Source organism: Parasteatoda tepidariorum, chromosome 6, assembly GCF_982258835.1.
Source record: "Parasteatoda tepidariorum strain Cologne lab strain chromosome 6, Ptep-v5.0, whole genome shotgun sequence".
Taxonomy (NCBI): Eukaryota; Metazoa; Arthropoda; class Arachnida; order Araneae; family Theridiidae; genus Parasteatoda; species Parasteatoda tepidariorum.
In genome coordinates this window covers 50,608,283-50,629,977 of record NC_141760.1, presented here as the reverse complement: position 1 = coordinate 50,629,977, position 21,695 = coordinate 50,608,283, and the positions used below count along the sequence as shown (strand labels likewise).

The following is a 21,695-nucleotide window of genomic DNA, read 5'->3' as shown; positions in this document are numbered from 1 at the left end:
AGTATTCTTTTATCAGTATCAGGATTTTTGATATGCGTTTCTCCAAAGACATGTGTTTTCTTGTCCCCCCAGCCCCTACAAATAAATTACAAGTTAACTGATCATTTAAGTTGAGAATTTAGCACTCTTGCAGCATCAATAAATCATCTTTTATAATTGTGTTTTCACAAGAAAAGACGAATTAACCTAAATTATTCATAAAGTTTCAAAGAACTGTTTACTAACCAGAACACGACGTACAAAGGCGGGTTATACGTGCAAAAAATACATACATTAATTAATTTCTTGATGTATCCAAAAAATGTTGTGCATATCTTTTATCACCTTGTAGAATCAATAAATCATTTTTATAACTATTTAAAGAAAAGAAGAATTAATCTAAATGATCCATACAGTTTCAAAGAACTGTTTATTTACCCGAACAAGGCGTATAAAGACGGGTGATACAGGCAAGAATACATACATTCTCTAATTTTTTGATGTATCCAACAAACGTTGAGTATACCCATAGTCATCCAACTCACCTACCAATGGCAAACCAGTAGCGTACATGTGTTCAATAGCATGTTTCTTTTAATGTTCCTCAAGGCAGCAATGATGTTGGCATTGGGTTTGCATAAACTTTTTCCTTCGTATGTTGTTATTGAGCATAAACTTTGTCCTTTACAAGGTGGCATTGGGAACACATAAACTTCGTCCTTTTCAATTCGGCACTGGGGTACGTAATTTTGCCTTTGACGAGTTGGGATTAGGGGTACATAATCTTTGCTCTTTACAGGGTGGCATTAGGATCGCACAAACTTTTTTTCTGCACAAGTTGGCATTGGGTGCAAACTTTGTCCTACACAAGTTGGCTTTGGGGTACATAAACTTTGTCCTTCACAGGATGGCATTAGGTGCAAATAAATTCTATATTTTAGAAGGTGGCGTTGGAGTACATAAACTTTGTCCTTCGAAATTTGGCATTGGCGATACATAAACTTTGTCCTTCATAAGTAAGTTGGCATTGGGAGCTTATAAGCTTTGGTAGCGTTGTAGTTTAGAAACTTTGTCCTTCAAAATTTGTCGTTAAAGATGCATAAATTCTGTCCTTCACAAGTTGGCTTTGGAGGTACATAAACTTTTCCCTTCACAAGTTCGCATTTAGGGCACATATATTTTGTCCATCGCAACTTCGTATTGGGGTAGCATTAACTTTGTCCATCACAAGTTAGCATTGGTGATGCATAAACTTCGTTTTTTATCACAAGTTGGCCTTGGAAGGCATACACTTTGCACCTCACAATTTTTTGAATCTCCCATGCCAAAAATTGCAGGAACTCATAACTGCTGTTGTGATCAGTTTTGATATAAATAAACTATTGAACATATTCACGGAGCTAACCTACTATTGGGATGAGTACAAGTTGACCAAGGTTGCACACAAAGAACATTCATAGTTTGTACTAGATGAGACTTGATGAGCGTACGTATATTTCCATGCATCACTTCTCTTTACAGGTAGTATACTTGTAAATAAAGAGCTTTTTTCTAAAAAAATTGTTTAATCATTTAGGCTACTCTTGTATAGATATATTATAAAGCCAATTCTTCAACTTTTTGAACACCAGAAAGAACCAAGGAGCAAATAAAATTTTCATTGGCTTACAGTGAGTTGCCATATTGCAAGAAATCAGTTATCGTGAAAAATGCATTAGAACGGTTAAGGGTTTTACCAATATACCAAAATATATAAACATAAATAAGAGTTTGAAAACCAGATATGTGATGAGATTTACCTTTATAAGTTTTTTTAAAAATATATTTCTCAATTTAATTTTCAAGAAAGTAATTTAAGTATTTCTCATTAATGCTTATCAAATCTATCTTTTAGTTTAATATACATAAGAAAAAAGAAGGAGAAATTAAAAAATTCATTGAATAGCCAGCCAGTCACCAACAGGCGCATTGGCTCTATCAACTGAAGTATACTTCTAGCCCTAAAGGAGCAAAATCACTCCATTACTTCTCTTTCAGAAAACGCAGCACCTGAATTTCTGTATTTTCGACTGCTACGCATTCTTCTATATAATATTTTACAAGAATAAGCAAATAAATAAATTGATATTTGATAAGCAAATAAAGCAAAGCGACAGCATCTATATATTTCAAAGCCGCTTTCAATTTAACTATCAAAGTAATCAGACTTAACCGTCTGTTACCACAGAAATAGAGCTGAAATCCCCTGACTTTACTATCTGGTAACTATATTTTTCTTAAATAACACAAACCGCCGCCATTAAGCATTAGTAATCCTAAGATGTACTTAATCCATCTCTAACTAAATAGATGCAACACAAAAATCTCAGACAGCTTAACCCAGAAACTTATTAGCAAAGTAAGATCTCGGGAAGTAGGCCTCCAAATTGCATTTTTTTTTTACCTCATTATTTGCCCGGTTACTACGTCATCAATAGTTTACCGTTTCTTTTGACTAGACACTGTAAATATAGTTTCTATTCAATATTTATTTGCCGTTAACGCTGCCAGAAACATAAGTTAAAGGTGAACTCTCAGTTGTGTTTGACGCTAAGTCTTCATAGTGACAGCGTAAATAAGCTTTCTTTATGGTGCATTCACCTTTAGTTCAATAAGTTGATAGTAGAATAAGGCAGTTTTCATGACTCGAGAAAATAGATTCTAAGCTAAATGAAGGATTATTACATTCTTTTACGATCGTGGAAACTTGTATTAAGTATATTTAAAAGTTTTATTTTAGATATAAACGCAGGCAAAATGTTAAATAATTATAATAATAATAAGAAGAAGTAGAAAGGAATAGCTATTTTCTAACATAAATAGTTAAAAGTCGTATACACTGGTATAAATTTCTAGGAAAAAATAGTTAAATAATAATTTATTTAATTGGCATTTTACCATATTCAAACAAAACAGTCAAATCAATCAATCTGTTAACTGTGAGAAAAACTGTCTATTAACTGCTTTCACTTAATACGGTTAGAAAAAAAAATTAGTAATCTATTGCTGATGAGCAATCCTCAACATCAGATAGGGTAACACTTCCCGACTCTTCTATAATTTTTCCTCAAATTATGCTATTCCAAATTTTAAACCTGTCTAAACAGCCATTCGAGCACATAAAACTGTAACATGTTACGAAAAAAAATTGAGATACCGTAATTTTAACAATAATAAGTACCGAGAGCCGCGATGGCTCTGGGGATAGAGCGTTCGCCTTCCAATGAGGCGAACCGGGTTTGAATTCCAGTCGATACGAATCCGCATCCGGTTTGCACCGACCACAGTACTGACGTGAAATATCCTCAGTGGTAGACGAATCATGGGTTAGAGTCCCCTTGCCGTTAGGCTAACCGTGAGAGGTTCTCGTGGTCTTCTTCTCCATGTAACGCAAAAGACGGTTAGCTTTATCAAGAAGTCCTCCACGAAGGGAAATTTTTCCCAATACTCGATCCAGGAGTTCCCTTGTCTTCTGGATTGGGTTCAGAATTACATTGAACATTAGTAGTTGTAAACCCATAAAATTGGGTCGGCTGATCAACGACGGTCATAAAAAAAATAGTAAGTACCGCAAAAATCACTGAATCACTCTAATTAAATAGATATATAACTTACGGTAAAAATGGATTTTACTTTGAAACAGATTTTATGGAAGATGCACCTAAAGTCTCGATACTTAATAGTGCAATTTAATCAGGAATTTTTTACAATATATGTCGGAATTGAGATATGAAGATAGGAGAGTATTTAAAATTATTATTATTGACATTTTAATTCATCATTTTATCAAATCAGAAATAAAATTATCTTTCTGTCAGTGTTTTGAATGTTAACTCAATCCAATGTACATACACCAATTATAAATTATGCAAGCTCTAAATTGGCAACATTTATAAGCACCAATGATTCCCTTTGAAGTTAACTTACGTGCATTTTTGTCGATAATGTTTTATTACGTGTTGATATTGATGATATTATTGATCCTCTTTTTTTTTATATAAATGGCTGCACCAAGTTTCACATTTGCCATACGATATTTAAATCATGCTAAATTTTCTGCTAAATATTCAAAACAATACAATTAATAAAAGGCAGCGAATTCAATTTTTCTTCTTAAATTTATTTCTTAAAAAGAAGAAAAAATAATTAAAAGTCAATGTATCAAATTCAATGTATCAAATCATATTTAGGAATCGAGAAATTAAGACTGGAGAGTATTTCGAATTATTATTGTTGACATTTAAATCCGTAGCTTTGTCAAATTGGAAATAAAAATATCTTTCCGTTAATTGTTTTAATGATAACTCAATCCAATATACATAAACTAATTACAAATAAAGCAGGTTTTATTTAAGTGCACTGCTCCCCTTGGAAATTCACTTACATGAATGTTGGTTAGTAATGCTTATTACGTGTTATATCTAGATTACCGATTCTTTTTTCAATAAAAATACATTTGAGCCACGATGACTCAGGGAATAGAGAGTTCGCCTTCCAATGAGGTGAACCATGTTCGAATCCCAGCAATGACTGGTGGATACAAATCCGCATCCAGCTTGCACCAACCAAAGTGCTGACGTGAATTATCCTCAGTGGTAGACGGATAGTGGGTTAGAGTCCCCTGCCCTTAGGCTAACCATAGGAAGTTCTCTTGGTCTTCCTCTCCATGTAACGCAAATTCTGGTTAGTTCCGTCAAAGAGTCCTCCATGAGGGCAAATTTCTCCAAAAATTCTTGATCTAGGAGTTCCCTTGTCTTTTGAAATGGGTTCAAAATTACAAGGCTACGGAGTTGAAAACTAGTAGTCGTAAACTCGAAAATTGGGTCGGCTGTTCAACGACGGTTATAAAATAAAATAAAATATAAATACAATTTTCACATTTGTTATACAATATTTTAAAATGTATTTAATTTTTTCCGAATTATTCAAAACAATAAAATAAATAAAAAATTAGCGATTAATTACAAAAATTTCATTTTTCTAATTGAATTTATAACTGAAAAAGAAGAAACAAGAGTAAAAAATTAAACAAACTGAGCAAAAGTCGATTCAATGTATCAAATCATATTTGGGAATCGAGAAATGAAGACTGGAGAGTATTTCGAATTATTATTATTGACATTTCAATCCATCACTTTCTCAAATCGGAAATAAAATGATCTTTTCGTCAACTTTTTAAATGATAGCTCAATCCAATATATATACACCCCAGGGAATAAGTTGAAGCTCAGGCCTTTCAAGCGCAAACCATCATAAGCAGAAATAAAAGAAGAAAAAAGAAATCAATAGAATTGAAAAAAAGTAAAGAATGTAATTCTTGAAGACTATTAGTTATCAGTTTTTAAAAGTTGACTTTGAGTTTTTTTTTTCCTTTAGTAGAAAATCTGACAAAGTTTCCCCAAGTACTTTTCTCTTAAGTAAAGATCGTAGAATTGGCAATTTTTTAGCTTTAAAATTTTTTTTCCTCTTTTTTGCAGGTATGAAGTATTTCATTTCTGTTTAAAAAAAGTGATGTTTTTTTTTATTAATCAGAGGTAGAAAAGTAGTGTCATACATTAATCAAGAGGCTCAAACTGTTTTTCTTTCTGTTTCTGAAGAAAAGGAAAAAAAGGTGTGTTTTGAAGTTTCTTTTTGTTGATAATTATAGTTAGTCTTGCAAGAATTTTTCTTTTCTGAAATTACTACAACAAGGAAATAATTTACAATTTCTGTCTAGTAATTTGTAAAATTATGGTGTTACTTGATTAAAAACTTCATTCCCTTTAAAAATATACAAAATGGAAATAGCAGTAGACATGTTTCAAGCACTCAGAAATAGGCGCCCGTTTTCAAGACTTGCCAGACGTGAATGAGAAGAGAAGAAAGTGATTTGAAACAGAAAACATAAAGTTGGTAACGAAAATGGAAAGTAGAAAAGCAAAACTGGAAAAACCACTGTAGTCGAGAGAGAAAAAAAGATAAAAAAGCAGAAAAAGAAAACCCATGGTGGAAGAGAGGGGCAGATCAGGGTAAAATGCATTTCCAAGCGCTATGGAAGGTGGGTGAGAAATTAGCATTGTTGACAAGGGAATCAGCATGTCGTATCGTAGAACTGGAAATTTTTCAGTTTTAAAATTTTATTCTATTATTTTTTCATGTATGAAGTGTTTCATATCTGTTTAAAGAAGTAATTTTTTTTATTAATTAGAAGTAGAAAAGTAGTGTCATGTATTAATCAAGGGAATCAAACTGTGTTTTTCCTGTTTGTGAAGAAATGAAAGAAATGAGTGTTTTGAAATTTCATTTCATTGATAGTTATAGTTAGTTTGACTGAAGACTTTTTATCAATTACTATAATCAGAAAATGATTTAAAATTCCGAGCTAGCAATTAATAAAATTGTTGTTGTTAATGCCCTTACAATCTGCGATTAAATATAAATATATATATAATATTGAGCGTAAATTATTTATTAAAAAAGGTATTGTTAATCTCTTTTTTTTGCGAAGACTGTATTGAATAAAACACGTAAGAACATAAAATTACTTAAATATATTTACTTTTAGAATTATTTTTTTATCACTGCAGTTAAATATAAAATTTTAAATTACCTCATACAAAGCGATGAACCATTTCATGAATAATAGACCAAAATTGCATACAATTATAAACATCACATTTTCTACAATTTTCTTTTTTTAAACTTCTCGAGTTTTTTTATTTCAGAAGTAATAAAAACGTACTTTTTTAAGTAAAGGTCGTATCACTAGCAATTTTTTAGCTTTAAATTTCCTTTTGCAAGCATGAAATATTGTATTTCTGTTTATAAAAGATTTTTTTTCTATTAATCAGAAGTAGATAAGTAGCGTCACACATTAATCAAGAGAATCAAACTGTTTTTTTAAAATGTTTTTGATGTAATAAAGGAAAGGAGTATTTTGATCTTTCATTTTGTTGATAATTATAGTTAGTTTCGCAAAAAACTTTTTTCACTCACTGTAACAAAACAAAAAAATTTACAATTCGGTTCGGAACTAGTAATTTATTGTATTTAGGGTGCTTACAAGCTGGGATTAACTGTAATTATATATATATGATATACAGCGCAAAATATTTATTGAAATGATATTGCTAATTTTTTCTCACGAAGTCTGTATTGAACAAAATAATTAAATTATTTAACTTAATTTATTTTTCGAATCATCTGCTTGCCCTTGCAGTAAGACATAAAATTTTACACTCTTTCATACAAAACGTTAAACGATTTCATGAATCATAGAATGAAACTTTTTACTTTTGCAAACATCTTATTTTATAATACAATATAATAAGTTTTGTTTTTAAGTGCGTGAGTTTTGTTTATTACAGGATGATAATAAGGTTCACTTTAATGTATTATCAAGATTTTGAAGCTTATGTAGATGAAGATATTATTAATTAGAGTTAGCGAATATTAAAAGAAAAATATTTTATAGCTTAAAAATTGTTTGTTATAATATTTTCTAGTATATTTAGTTTATTTAATTGAAGATTGTATTCCTTTTTTCTCATTAGCTCAAAATAATTTTTTTTCATTATTGTACGTTAAAAATATCAAAATTTCAACTAATAATTTTTGTAGTGAAATGTTTTTTCATTTCATATAATAGGTCAGACTATCTCAGTAAAAAAAAAATTATGAAAATTTGTAATTTTTTTTTCTAATGAAATGCCTTTTCTGGTTTCAAAACATCTGTATACTCTATTTTTGAACAGATTATACAGTATACTCTCGTTATCTTGAACTTCGATATCTCGAAATAGGCATAGAATATTATGAATTCCAATACTGAAAGGTTTCTTCTGAATACTTTGTTATATCGAATTTATTTTTTGAAACAGAAAAGGAAATTTTTTGAAACCTTTTCGGAAAAATCACAATATAAGTTAATTGTAAACCAATTCTTTTCTATTTAAAGTTTCATTATTTTTACTTCACTTTTTAAAATAAAATTATAATTGTTGTGTTTAAACTTATAGTCAACTGTCATTACATACACATTTATCAATAGTTATTCTTATGTTATGTCGACTCTACTTTTTAGAGTAATATTTCAGAATATATTTTTCTATTTTTTTAAACATATTTAGCCTTGAACTTGCTATATCGAAAACTTACTATCTCGAAATTGTTTTAGCGTCCCTTCGACTTTGAGATATCAAGAGTGCACTGTACTATATGGTTGGTGTAAACTAATATAAATGCTATTATATGCGTAGAAAGCACTACAAAAATACGATTACTTTAAAAGAATAACAAAAAACAAAGAGCAGCACTAAACTCAACTTTTAAGAGCATCTCATATAAAAACGCACTTTGAAAAAAAAAATGAAGCAACCCCGTGACATTAATAGATACTTTTGAGAAAAGGAAAAAGACATCTATGGCTATTTTCCTTTCCCATAAAAATGCCTTCTCCAAAGTCATACAGATTGATAATCCATTTCCGAAAACATCTAAGTATGGATCTCAATATTTCCACCAAAACCATGCCATCATCCGCGGGAGTCTCTAAACGTCTTTAACGAGGAAATAAAGCACACCGAAAACACAAAAGCATCCGCATCCAGAGAGGAATCCAGAACAGATATATCCATTCTATATATATATCAAGTGGACATTTTGGGGTAAAAACGGGCAGGGGGTGGTGCAAGATGATTCCGGGACGGACTGTCAAAAGAAAGATTTGTGATCTTATCGGGCAGCACCAAATTCCACTTTCGTTCTCCATCCATTACGTAATAAGAGACAGGAATTCTGGGAAAATGCCCCCCACCCCCACTCCTTTTGTTCGTAGAAATCTGGGATGAGAACAGACTGAAAAGAACCCTATGAACACAAAATCCACACTGCTGCCAGATATGGAAAATAAAAAGATACAATCGTCATATGAGTTCTAGTCTTGTGGTACTTGTTCTGAAGAGTTCTTTTGTAAGATTATCCGAGAAAGTTGTACTTTTCTTATTGCTACCGGTACCTCTACTCTCTTTTTCGAGTGTCTTTTTATTAAAAAGAATGGATTGAGGCTTCAGAAGTGATGAATATAACCTAAATTACTGCTCAATTTTTTTTCTAATGTTTTCCGAAAATTATTTGGAGAATTCTACGCCCCCCCCCCAGAGATACATATTTAATATGGCATACTGCTAGAACCACGAGATATTTACATATTATAATTATTTCTACTGCCTTGGTACAAAATGTAATAGTAAGATTAGTTAGAGAATTTTTTTCATCTATGCTATTTCGGAGCCGTATTTTTGAAAGGAATAATCAAAAATCACGGATTGGTTGGGTTTTGGACATCTCGTTTTGGCCTATAGGTTTTGTTATGGCTATAGATAGTCAAAATAACATAAACAGCAGAAGAAGGACATAGATTTGGATCTATAAGCATCAAGCAAATTTAAAAACAGATACCTCCGTATGTTTTAAGTTAATGCGTTTAGAAAGAAAAAAAAATCACTGGCGATTATTCAGTTTATTTTGGCAGAATTGCGTTGGAATATTGAAAAAGCCCCTAAAACTGCGAAACAATTCTAAAGATAACTTATTTAGTACTAAACTGGTTAAATATACAATATAAAAATTAGAAATTTACCAGAGAATTTCAATCATCCGACTTAATTTGATATGTTTACTGGTAATATCAAAGAAATAAACTATTTGTTTAATCATTGAAAGTTTACATCATGGTTAGCCTCTGTTGAAGCTTCAAGGCTCTTATTTTTCTTTTAAATTGTAGTTTTTTTAAAATTTTAGATAGCTTTGTTTTTGTAAGTGCGTGTTTTATAAATGCAAAAAGGATTAGTAGCCAGATTAAGAAACACAGTCCGGCTCTCATAAAAAAAAGGACCATCCTGAATAACCCTTGATCTAATGATCGGATCTTCACGTTCTAGAACTCAATTTTAAAGTTTCGAAAAGGTGTCCTCAAATATGCTTATTAATTAGTGCAGACGATATTTTAAGTTACGATATCAGACACAAAAAGGCCTTTTCCTTGAATAAACATACCTTTTCGTCAACGGATTCAGATTTGTAAGCCTCCAAACTATAGGGTGTCGCCGCAATTTGGGAAACATGGTTACCATAGTATTGTTAGGAGAGTGAGTCAAAGTTTGGACTTCATCATGTTAATTTTATTTTTTGTGTTTTTCGCTATATATCGATAAGGTTTTAAGTGAATTGAAATTTTTTTGCACCCAATTAGAAAACTCGTTTATCCAAAGGAAATTCTATGCAAGAAATAAATTTTAGTAAATATTTATATTATCATTTATTATTCTTATTTAATATTAGTTTTATTTTGTCTAATTTGTGTCAGATTTCGTAACTTAATATATTGTCTGCACATAATGTGAAGATCCGATCATTAGATCAGAAGTAATTCAGGGTGGTCTATTTCTTTTTGGCGCACTGTACATTCGTTTATCCATACAGTGTCAAAAAAGGATAGTTTGCCATATTTACATCGAACTTGCAAGAACACCAAACGTATTTTTGTTTACCTAAATACATTTGGTATACAGTATTTGCTCGCAGTAAATTTTTTTATCCCTGTAAATAACGGTGCATCAACTGGAAATCCTTTATCAGGAATCAGAAGTCTCATGTAAAATTACAGAGAATCAAAAACAAAACGTTCTGAAAATAAATTAATTATGGAATTAATAATTTTACAGAAACAGAATCAAAAATTTTTGTAAATAATTTCCCGTCTTTTCCTCCTTAAATCTTTTTCGACTCTGAAACCACATGGGTTATAACGAAGCACTGAAACATGATTGGTGAAAAATTATTCCAGGAAATCGAACTCCTGCCGAAAACTCTATCCACCATTTCGCCCGGATAGTTATTTACATATGAAATTAAGAGCAATACTTTGAATTATCTGAAAAATTCTTTTTAGAGAAATACGCGGAGAAAAACTGATATTTTCTGAACTTTGTTAGCGAGAATCTCGCATATATGCGTTTAAACAAAAACATAGATTCTCTTTATTTAAGAGAGATTTTATTTATTTAACAGAAATTCTCTCTTTATTTAACAGATATTCTCTCTTTATTTCACAGAGATTCTCTCTTTATCAAGCAGAGATTCTCTCTTTATCAAGCAGAGATTCTCTCTTTATCAAGCAGAGATTCTCTCTTTATCTAAGAGAGATTCTTGATTTATTTAACAGAGATTCTCTCTTTATTTAACAAAGGTTCTCTCTTCATTTAACGGTGAGTTTCTTTATTTAACAGAGCTTTTTGCTAAACAAAGATAAATTTTTGCATAAGTTTTTCTTACACTGCATGCTGTAGCATAAAAAGACAACAGCAAACTATTTCCATATTACACAAAAGGGTAACGCTTATAATGTTCTAGTTACAATGTATTTATTTTTTTATAAAATGCGATTTAAAAAATAATAATTCTTCTTTGATCAAGTCACAATTAGCCTAAAAAAGGAAAAAAATCATACAAATATGCTCAAAAATTTCAATGCAGCGATCAACATTCGAGGTTCTTTTCTGCGCGACAGTTAATCCTCTTACGAAGACTTAGAAAATGCTGCCACTTGTAAATAAATGCTTTTTTTGTGGGAGGGGGGGGGGTTACAGACAACAGAGCAGCCCGTTTTCCATCAACATGTTGGAATCCTATGTTTCCCGTTTACTTACTCTATCTCATTCACTTTTTTCAACGATAGAAATTTCGTTTCCTTTTATTTCTATCTCCCAGTTATTTATTGTCATTTTTTAACCGCCGATCGGATATTTTTCTTTTTCCTTCTTACGCTTACTTCACTGGTAGAACTTTTTTTTTCTGGGGTACTTTTATTTCGTTTATTTCAGCGAAACTGAATTTATATCTTACGAGCATCTTAAGCGTTGAAAACAGGTTGAAGGGTTTTTCGAGAGCTCGGGATTGCTGTCCTTGTTAACAGAATCATTCGTTTTATAGCAAGAACATTGTAAGAAAATTTGCGGTAGATTAATAATAAGTTAAAATTCGGGGTTAAATTGTTCAGTAATCGCTCATAAAAAACCGAACCCCATGTATTCTAATATTGACATTTTGATTCAAAAGCTAGTAATGCTTAAACGTGGTATGTTATAGACGCCGTAAACTAATTTTATTTAATTTTTATAATCGGTGTTGAACTGATTACCCATTTTTGAGTTTACAAATATCAATGCTCAACTTCGCTGCCTTCAAATTTTGAACGTAACATAGAAGGCAAGTAAACTTCTAGATCAAACTAGTTTTCGTAGAGGACATTGTGATGGGACTAATCCGAATTCACGTTATATGAAGAGGTGTACTTCGAAAATCTTTCATGGTTAGCTCGACGGCAAGGGGATTCTAACCTACCATTGAGTATATATTACGTTGTCATTGTGGTCTAGGTAAGCCAGGGACAGAATTTGTATCGAACATTTATTCCGTGAAAAAGGAAAAATTGCATATTGCATATAACAAAGCACGTAATAGACGAAAATACTTAACATTCTACGCATAGTAATATTGATTTCCAAATAAATAAATATATAAACAATAAATAAGGGAAAATATTAAAATAAAAAGGAATGAATTAGTTTATAGGTATGAATGATTAAAGAAAAAGAAGAATGGAATTCATAATATATTCTGTAAAATAAATTGTCATTAATCCACAACTATTTCATAGAGACTCCATAAAACTACATAAAAAAGCGTTTAGTGTAACATACAGCCTTTAAAATATTATATTTATTTCCACTAAAGCACTTCATGAATGAATAAAATTACTCTTAAGTTCATTTTTTAAAAAAAAATAATCGTACTATTATCACTTTTGAACCAAACAACATTAATCCAAAAGGAAACATCACGATTATCATACGCTACGACCTTATAACTATCATAAAAGTATGTGTTATATAAATATAATAAATCGAAAAGTAACTTTACACACTATAAATAAAGCTCATCAGACCAAAAAGATAACTTTACACACCATGAAGTTTCATCAAAATTACAACAACATATTAAACATTATTTTCCGTTTTCCGCAAACTTAAAAATAATATTATCTTAAGCCATAGTCGGTTTGGAAAACACTAACCACCAAACACAACAACATCGGAGATAGAAAACAATTAAATCCTTTCTTCAGCAGTAGTCTAGGTCGATATTGAGAGACCAACTCATTATGGGCTCAGCCTAATTACACGTAGACCATCCCCAACCTAAGACCAAAGCGCCTGTGGAGGATCACATCAGTGAAGAAGAAAGGCTGTTTTCTAGGGCGCCTAGGCGTAAAAATGCCTTCTCTCGCTTCTTATGTTCTCTGGCGCAGTTACAAGGGAAAGAAAAACAAATTCTGGAGAAAAGGCCGAGTTTCGATTCCTCAGGGCGGCACTTAAAGGTGAGTATTAAAGGGTTCTGGGACTCCTGGCCCTGGTGGCTATAAGGGGAATTAGTGTCGTTGCTTCGCTTTCACTCGGGTTTTACGAGCTGCAACCGCAGTCCAATATCTGGGATATTCTTAAGCTAGAGGGGTGGAGAATAACGGCCATGTTCGAAAAGAGAAATAATTAGTGCTGCTTTTGGTTGTGCTACTTTCTCAGACAAGGTTTGCAGGATTTACTTAAATGAAAAGTGGCATTTAAAACTCACTTCGCAGTGTAGATTTATTGAATTGCATTGATTGTTTATTGATTTGATGACTGCTGTGATGTTTTTGATAATGACTGTTGGGTATTCTGATTTTCTGGATTTCTGGTTTTCTGAATATTTTGGGTTATTTAGGTTGTTATAATGATTGTTGGGATATAACTGTTATGGCTAAGAAACTATTGTATGATGGTTTCTAGGATATTATGGTTTTCTATTAATTTAAGATTGCTGGACAGACTGTTATTGCTGTGATGATCGCTATGATATTCTTGAGGTAGAAGAGAGTAAAATAACCACCATGTAAGGAAAGAAAACTAATTAATGAGCTTTTCTGCGTTTGGTTGTAATCGAATATCAAGCAAAGCTTGCTGGATTTACTTAAGTGAATTTTAAACGAAAAACGACAAAATATACTTTGCAGTGTGAATTTATTCTAATGAATTGATTGTTAACTGATTTGATAATTGCTCGGAAATTATTTTGATAATGGCAGCTGGGTACTCTGATTTTCTGGATTGCTGGTTTTCTGAATATGTGGTTTAGATACTGGAGTATCATTGTTAAATTCAGAAATTATAGAATGATGATTTCTGGATTATTCTGATTTACTAGAAATTTTAGACTGCTGGATGGATGGTTACGGCTGTAATGATCGTTTTGACATTCTTGAACGAGAGTAAAATAACTATCCTGCTTGGAAAGATAAATAATTAGTGCACTCTTCTGCTTTTGATTGTACTAGTCAATTCATCATAGCTTCGTCATAGTATTGAAATACCTTAAGGTCAAAAATAGGGGGAAAAATAGAGATTCTGAAGAAATTATGAGCTACACCAAAGAAAAAAGGAATGACCAACCACATGGAAAAAAATGACATTGGGGAACCATTTTTGTTTGTTTTCTGTTGCATGAGAATTTTTGAACGGACCTTAGATACTTTCATATAGCTGATTTCATATCTACAATTGGTATCCCTTTCCAAGCTACAGTTTTTTAAATGACATTTTTAGTCTATTCTTTTTGCCTAAATGTACTAGTTTAAAACCCCGTTATATATAACAAAGGGTCGCGTAAATGTTACGGCAAATTTTTGGAGAGTTAGAGCACATAATTAGAATTACAGCAAAATTAGCATAGAAATCCATGCCTGGACTGGAAAGGTCATCGTATGCAGATAGGGACACTTCCTATTATGACTTGTTCAGAAATGCACAAAGAAACAATTCATAATAGGGAATGGCCCCTAGAGGCATATGATGACATTTCCGGGCATGGGGTACTATGAAATTTTAATTCCGATGATGTGTCCAAACTCCCTTAGAAGTTTGCCGCAATATTTGTGCATCCCTCTGTTATAAATTCGACTTTTAAACTTGCACATTTCGACCAAAAATTGACTAAAAAGGACATTTGAAAAAAACTGTAGTTTTAGGATAAAAAAACTAATTTCTGATTTAAAATCTCCCTATCCAAATTACGCAAGATCAAATAATTCAATAAAAATTTTCTCCCCAGTGGAATCAAAACAAAGTTGGAGGATTTAAAATAAAAAAAAGAAAAAATGCTAGGTGGCAGTAACTTTAGATGTTACAAGATGTAGAGATTAAAAAGGAAATAGATTTCTAAGTATTAAAAAATCTATTTCTACATGTTTGAGAAGAGGTTTAAAAGCAAGCAGAACATTTGAATAAATAGCTGTTCAAATATTTGGAAATCCATTTTCTCCTAATTTCTATCCATTTTCTCTTAATTCTCTGCAACATCTTTTATTTTCCCTTTCTAATCAATTTTCGATTGATTATCTTGCTTGATTTTGCTTCCCAACCCTATAAGACAATTCCTTTTTTTTGTCCTTGTTGTACCTTATTTGTAATTTCTTCTGCATCTCTGTGTTATCCTTTTTCAATTCATGTTCAACGCTGAAGAAGGCGCTTCATTATAGTGCCGAAGCGATTGCATCGACATTGCGATGTTTACATGATATTGTTTTTGCAGTTTTCAAGTTTATGTGAAATTATTTGAGGTCTCATTGCTTATGAGCAAAGTTAACTCTTCTTTTAGGACGCCTAACACAATTAATCAAAATCATGTAAAGAGTAGTTTTGATCAGATTTTTCATGAAAAAAATCAAACGGTTTAAAATTAATTAAATATGATTTGATTTATTTTTTAGAGAAGAAAGCTTTTAGAATTTTTTCTTATGCTCAAGTTTGTACCAAATATATTTAAAACACTAAATCATTCTTGCTAATATATATGTAAATTTTTTTCTTTTAAAAATAACAAAAAAGTTTAAAAATAAAATAAAAATTTAAGTTAATGAAAGTTTAAAAATGGAAAAACATACTTTGAACCATTGCTAACTGAATCGTACCTTCAAGAAATACATCATAAATTTAAAAAAAAGTAGTTTTGTGAGAAAAAAAATAAAAGAATGAAGAAGATGGTGAACTTTTGGATTGAAGAAAGAAAGAAGAAAAAAAAATTCTTCAGTTCATCAAATGGCTTTGGCAAAGGGAGTTCTTGTCAGAGCAACTGGCATGATCCATCGTTTAAACAGTCGACCCTCTAGCTCCTTTAATCCCCGGATAACGGGAACGGTTAACAAAGTAACGGCAGTTCCTAATCCTTTCCAGATAACACCCACATCGCTCCAGAATCTCAATGTCCACATTCTATCTCTCTTTCTTGCGACGGACTATCGGGTCAAACCGGAAGCCTTCCGAACGACAGTGGACTGGTGATTTTTAACGGTGACTGAAAGAATTTTTTTTTTTTAATGTTCAAATGATATCGGTGTTTTCATGTTCTCTTAAGTAAGTATATAAAAAGCATATAGCTCCTGGCAGATGCTAATTGGGATGCCATTATAGATATCACATATTTAAAAGCTTTATAAAAATTTCTTTAATTCGATAAATTAATTTTTTTAATCATTCTTAATCCTGTTATAATTAAATTAACCCAATTATTTAATTTTATGAAAAAATGAATATAATTTCTCGTTTTCGCTTCTTAACAATCATTGTAATGGCTAACTTTTTAATTCAATGCAAGTGTATAACTCATTAATTCACTGTCGCGACTGAATCGAATATCAAAATGGATTCTTAACTTTATTTTTCTTTAGTTGCTTCATTTATCTAATCATAAAAATGGTTCAGTTATAAGATTATATAAAATTCTCATGGTAATCCTTGAAACTTAGCTGAAACTTGCTTTTAATGACTTTAATTTCATCTTTTCATTGATTGATCTCTAGCATCAGATTTTGTTAAACGTTTCTCATTTAGATAATTATTTGCGATCCCTGACATGAAAAGTCTTATGAATCTTTCTAGACAAGTATTCTAAAAGTAAGTTCTTAAGATTAGTGATAAAAAAAACCCCCCGTTTAGATGTTAGTTGTGTTGCCCTTTGAAAAAGATTGCTTCTGAGTATTTAATCATAGATTGCAGATTAATTCAGGAAAGCAATCGAAAGCTTATAACAGTTTAAAAAATAATATGTAGAAAATTATATTTTAATTAATTTTTAATTTAAAGATTGATTATTTAATTTCAAGCAGAAACTATTAAAAGTAAAAGAACGAATCAACTAAGCTTTTAATAATTTATGTAATTACTAGCTGAATACCCGTTCTTTATACGGGGTGAATGAAAAAAATCAATTAATCAGTATTAAACACTATGAAATCATACACAAAACTGAAAGACATATACGGACATAATTGAAGAGTTTAGTTGAAGAACCAGGTAAGTGACATTTTTAATGGTATTATGAAAATTAACTTTTAGTTAACTTTGCGGCATATCCTCGCTTATTAAAAGCTTTGGTTTGCTGAAATTTTTCAATAATATTCGAGTTAATTCGTTCTCATAAACAAATTGAATTTTATTATTCTTTATGCTAACTCATTTTGCATCATAACTGTATATAATTATATACTATAACTTTTAAACCGCAAAAACTCAATAATCAATATTTAAATATAAGGTAACTAATTTTTATTTTAAAATATTTAATAAAACTAAAATAAGCCGAAATAAAATAATAAAACTTCACTTCTGCAATCAATAAAGTCGCTACATTTCATATTTCCCGAAACTTTCGAACCCACGTTCCATCTTTTTCAAAAGAAGAATGTCACAGCTTCAGAGCAGGTATCACATTAGAATGTCAAATAGAATTTGGGAACGATCTATACTGTCATCCATGCATTTAGGAACGGCGGAAATACTTAGTTTAACATTGGAGTCAATTACATTAAATGGATTCCGCTCCTCTTCCATCAAAGTCGGTGTCAATCATCATGTTGAGAACAAGAAACGTGGTTATTTGTTTCAGGTGATTCTTTATCCCTCGAATAGGGGGATTAGTCAAAATCTGTGCGTGATGCCAAGACACGCAAAACACTCCAGTTAAAAGAACTAATATTTCAAATGGCGCGAGATTCTGATGGATGAGTTGGCGATGAAAATGCGATAGATGATGCGTGGATTGCTTGAATTTTGTGTGAATTATGAAAGGAATCATTAGAAAGTAGAGATAAAATCGTGTATTAGGGTGCTGGATTGGAATATGAAATCGAAGTTAAGAAAATATCACAAGGAATAGATTACGTTGTTTTTTATTTTATAACCGCCGTTGAACAGCCGACCCCGTCTTGAGTTTATGGCTATAAATGTTCAACTTCGCAGCCTTGTAAATTCGATCCCGATCCAGAAGGCAAGGAAACTCCTGGATCATGTATTGGGAGAAATTTGCCTTCGCGGAAGACTTTTTGATTCAACTAACCCGCATTTGTATTACATGGAGAGGAAAACTACGGAAATCTCCCACGGTTAGCATGACGGCTACGAGATTTTTGTTAATCTTTCTCAAAACTTCTAAATGGAGCATTGCGCAGTTATGTGAAATTGATTGCTATTCAGAATCCTCTGTGACATTGTAGAATTAAAATCATTCCCTTTTGTTGTTAAATGTAATTGAAACGAAAATATAACATTTTAAGTAAAAATATACGAAATAAAACAAATCAAGCAAAAAGAGAAAATGAAAAATAAAATGCAAAAAAAAAAGAAAAAAAAATGCAGAACAAAACACAAAATGCAATCCTCAAAGCGAGTAGAGAAATCAAATGAATTCACATTTTCCAGTATCTTTTAAAAATGATTTAAAAATTATTGAAAATTATCTTATTTTAATAATTTTTCTTCTCCTCTTTTCATTAATCTTTAATGTATTTTTCCCATGTTTTCTCTATATTTTTAAATTACTTTATGAGCATGAGTTCCATATACTTGCAGCTTACGCGCAGTTAATAAAATAATGAAACTTATTATTATTTTTCATTTCATATATATATATTTTTGACGCTCTAATCACAAGTAAAAATTTCGTATTTTTTAATTCTAAAAGAAGTTTAATAGTTACTAAATAAATATGTTAGATTATCAGCATATTCGAAAATGTAGTTTGAAATTGTTTTTATTCATGTTCAAAAAATTTATCAAAAATTGATTTTGTATATTAAAAAAAAACAAATTTTAATGACTAATTACTCTTTCTCTTAGACTTAAATAACTGCAAATAAGTGTAAATTTAAAAAAATAATTATTTGGAAGTGAGTTGTCAGTTCATACCTGCCAAGAGACACAAGTTTCCCAATCTGCGCTATCTATCCCTATTTCATATATATATAACCATAAATTATTAAAATTCTAAATATAATATTTTTCACTTGTTTTGACTTAAATGAATACAAACTATTAATGATAAAAGTATGAAAAATGTGTTTGATGAAAATTCTGCGTCAAAGAGTTTACTATAAAACGCAGTTTTATAAACTTAACTTACTGTAGATATGGAATAATATCAAACATCAAAATTTAATCAATAAAGTGTATAGTTTAATAGTTTATTTTTTGAAGTTGGTTTACTGTGACAAACGTAAACAATATTACATACTTTAGCAAGTTAATCAAACATTTTTGTGACCTACGCAAAAAATAGAAATAGAAATTTAGCGTAAAGGGACTCTTGTGCACAAGATAAATATGATTGGTCAATTTTTGTTTGAAGGTCAGAGTGATTTCCTTATTGAAAGTACTTTTTTCTGATCTCGAATTTAGTTTAGAGGAGAACGAATTACTAAGATGACGTAAATTATCCCCCTTATTAAACTGATCATGGTATACGACACCATTTCGGAATAACTGACTATGGAAGGTTTTTTCTTCTTTTATGTGATGCTAAGGAGGATTAGATTCCAGGAATTAGAATTCCATAAAGAGTTTTCGCCTATGTTCCAATTCTTGCCTTACAAGTTATTTTAAAATAATTTTGAGTTTGTTAAAATATAAAAGGACATAGAAAGTGAACTTTATTAACTATAACTCCCACTTGAGTATTCTGTTGATTGACGGAAAAATAAAAATAATTATTTGCGAAGACACATAAATAGTTCCTGAAATTATCCCGTAGAGCAGCGGTTCCCAAAAGGTGCTCTGTGGAACCTTAAGGTTCCGGGGAAAGGTCGAAGGGTTAGTGAGTGGGTCAAAGGTCAAAGGGTTATCAGTGAGTTAGACCATTTTTTTTAAAGTAATTATTTGTTAAATCTGTTATAGGTTTGTATCTAACCTAGAATCAATTTTTTATTTAATATTTAGGTTATTTTTATGATATTATTTAAGTAAAATATCAATAAAAAAGAAATAGAAAAAAAAATTTTTTTTTTCAGTAACAGCATTGAAAGAGTTGAATGAATTACTGAAATGTCATGCATTAAAAATGATTGTCTTAGTAATTCTCATTGAATTTTAAAATTCAAAATAAAATGACCAATTTTATGAATAAAGAATTATTTTTTCCGATAAACATTCTCACAGTTCAAACGTTACTAAATTAATTTGTAGTGTTTTTTCTTCGGTTAGAATATCCACTTGCTAATTAACTTTTTTTTATAAGTCATGGTTCTTTCAAAAGAAGTTCGATCATTAAGTGTTCGTATGCGTAAAAAATTTGGGAGCCATTGCCGTAGAGTAATTAAGTAATAGTAATTTAACTGATTCATTGGTCAAATTGGATGAAGGAAGGAAATCAGATTAAAATAAAACTCATTGCAGTTGTAAATTTATTTTTTAGTAAAATGATATAATTAACTCTGAATTTTGATCATTAAACGAAATTTTTTCATACATAATTCATAAACAACTATACGTTGATTATAATTCATCTGAAGAAGTTCTCCTTTTTACGAAGCATTATTTCAAAATTTTTTTAAAAGAATTGATTTTTCTTATTTAATTAATTGAGAAAAATTGCTTATTATAATAAATAAATTATCATATCCTTCTTAATTTTTATAGTGAAACATTAAAATGGGATGAGATCAAGATTTATTGTTTTAATTCTTACTTCCACCGCAAAAACTACTTTTTTTTATTCCCCAATTCCACGTGTTTTCACTAACCACAATTAAAATAAGAACCTAACTCAAATAATAGTCTATCTGTTCGCGATCTACAATGAACTGTTTTTCTTCGCCACTACCATCTGCTCCACGGTTACCAAATAATCACGTTAACTGTCTAATTTACAAGAGTTACAAGCTAATTTCCCACTTTACAAAAGTCACCTTTGTTTCATCAGGATCAAGTCCCAAAAGCTTAAAGAGATAAAAATCCCTCTCTACGGGAAATAGAAAATGGCTTCATTTTATAAAAGGGAAATCAAACAATTAAACTTTCCCCCTATGTTTCACCCGGGTAGAAATAAAAACAGAAGATTGAAATGGAAGAACTGTTTGGTTTGGTAAACCGAATCGCTTTAGTGGTTGAAAAGGTAAAATGTTCTTTGGTTTGACTTGGACAGAAATAAATCTGTTTTCTTTCTCTGTCTCTGTTGGAGAACACTTAGGGAAGGGGGGGGGAAGATAGGGATTTATTGATCAAGTGCAATGAACCGTGAGGGGGAAAACATTACTCAAGGCTTTCTTCCAATTATTT

The 21,695-nt window shown here is 30.8% G+C and overlaps 1 long non-coding RNA gene across 1 annotated transcript in view; it reads right to left on the bottom strand.

Moving 5' to 3' along the window:
• Positions 1 to 21,695, bottom strand: part of LOC107436716 (uncharacterized) — a 441,993-nt gene that overhangs the window by 369,705 nt on the left and 50,593 nt on the right. The gene's annotated exons all lie outside the window — the stretch shown is intronic.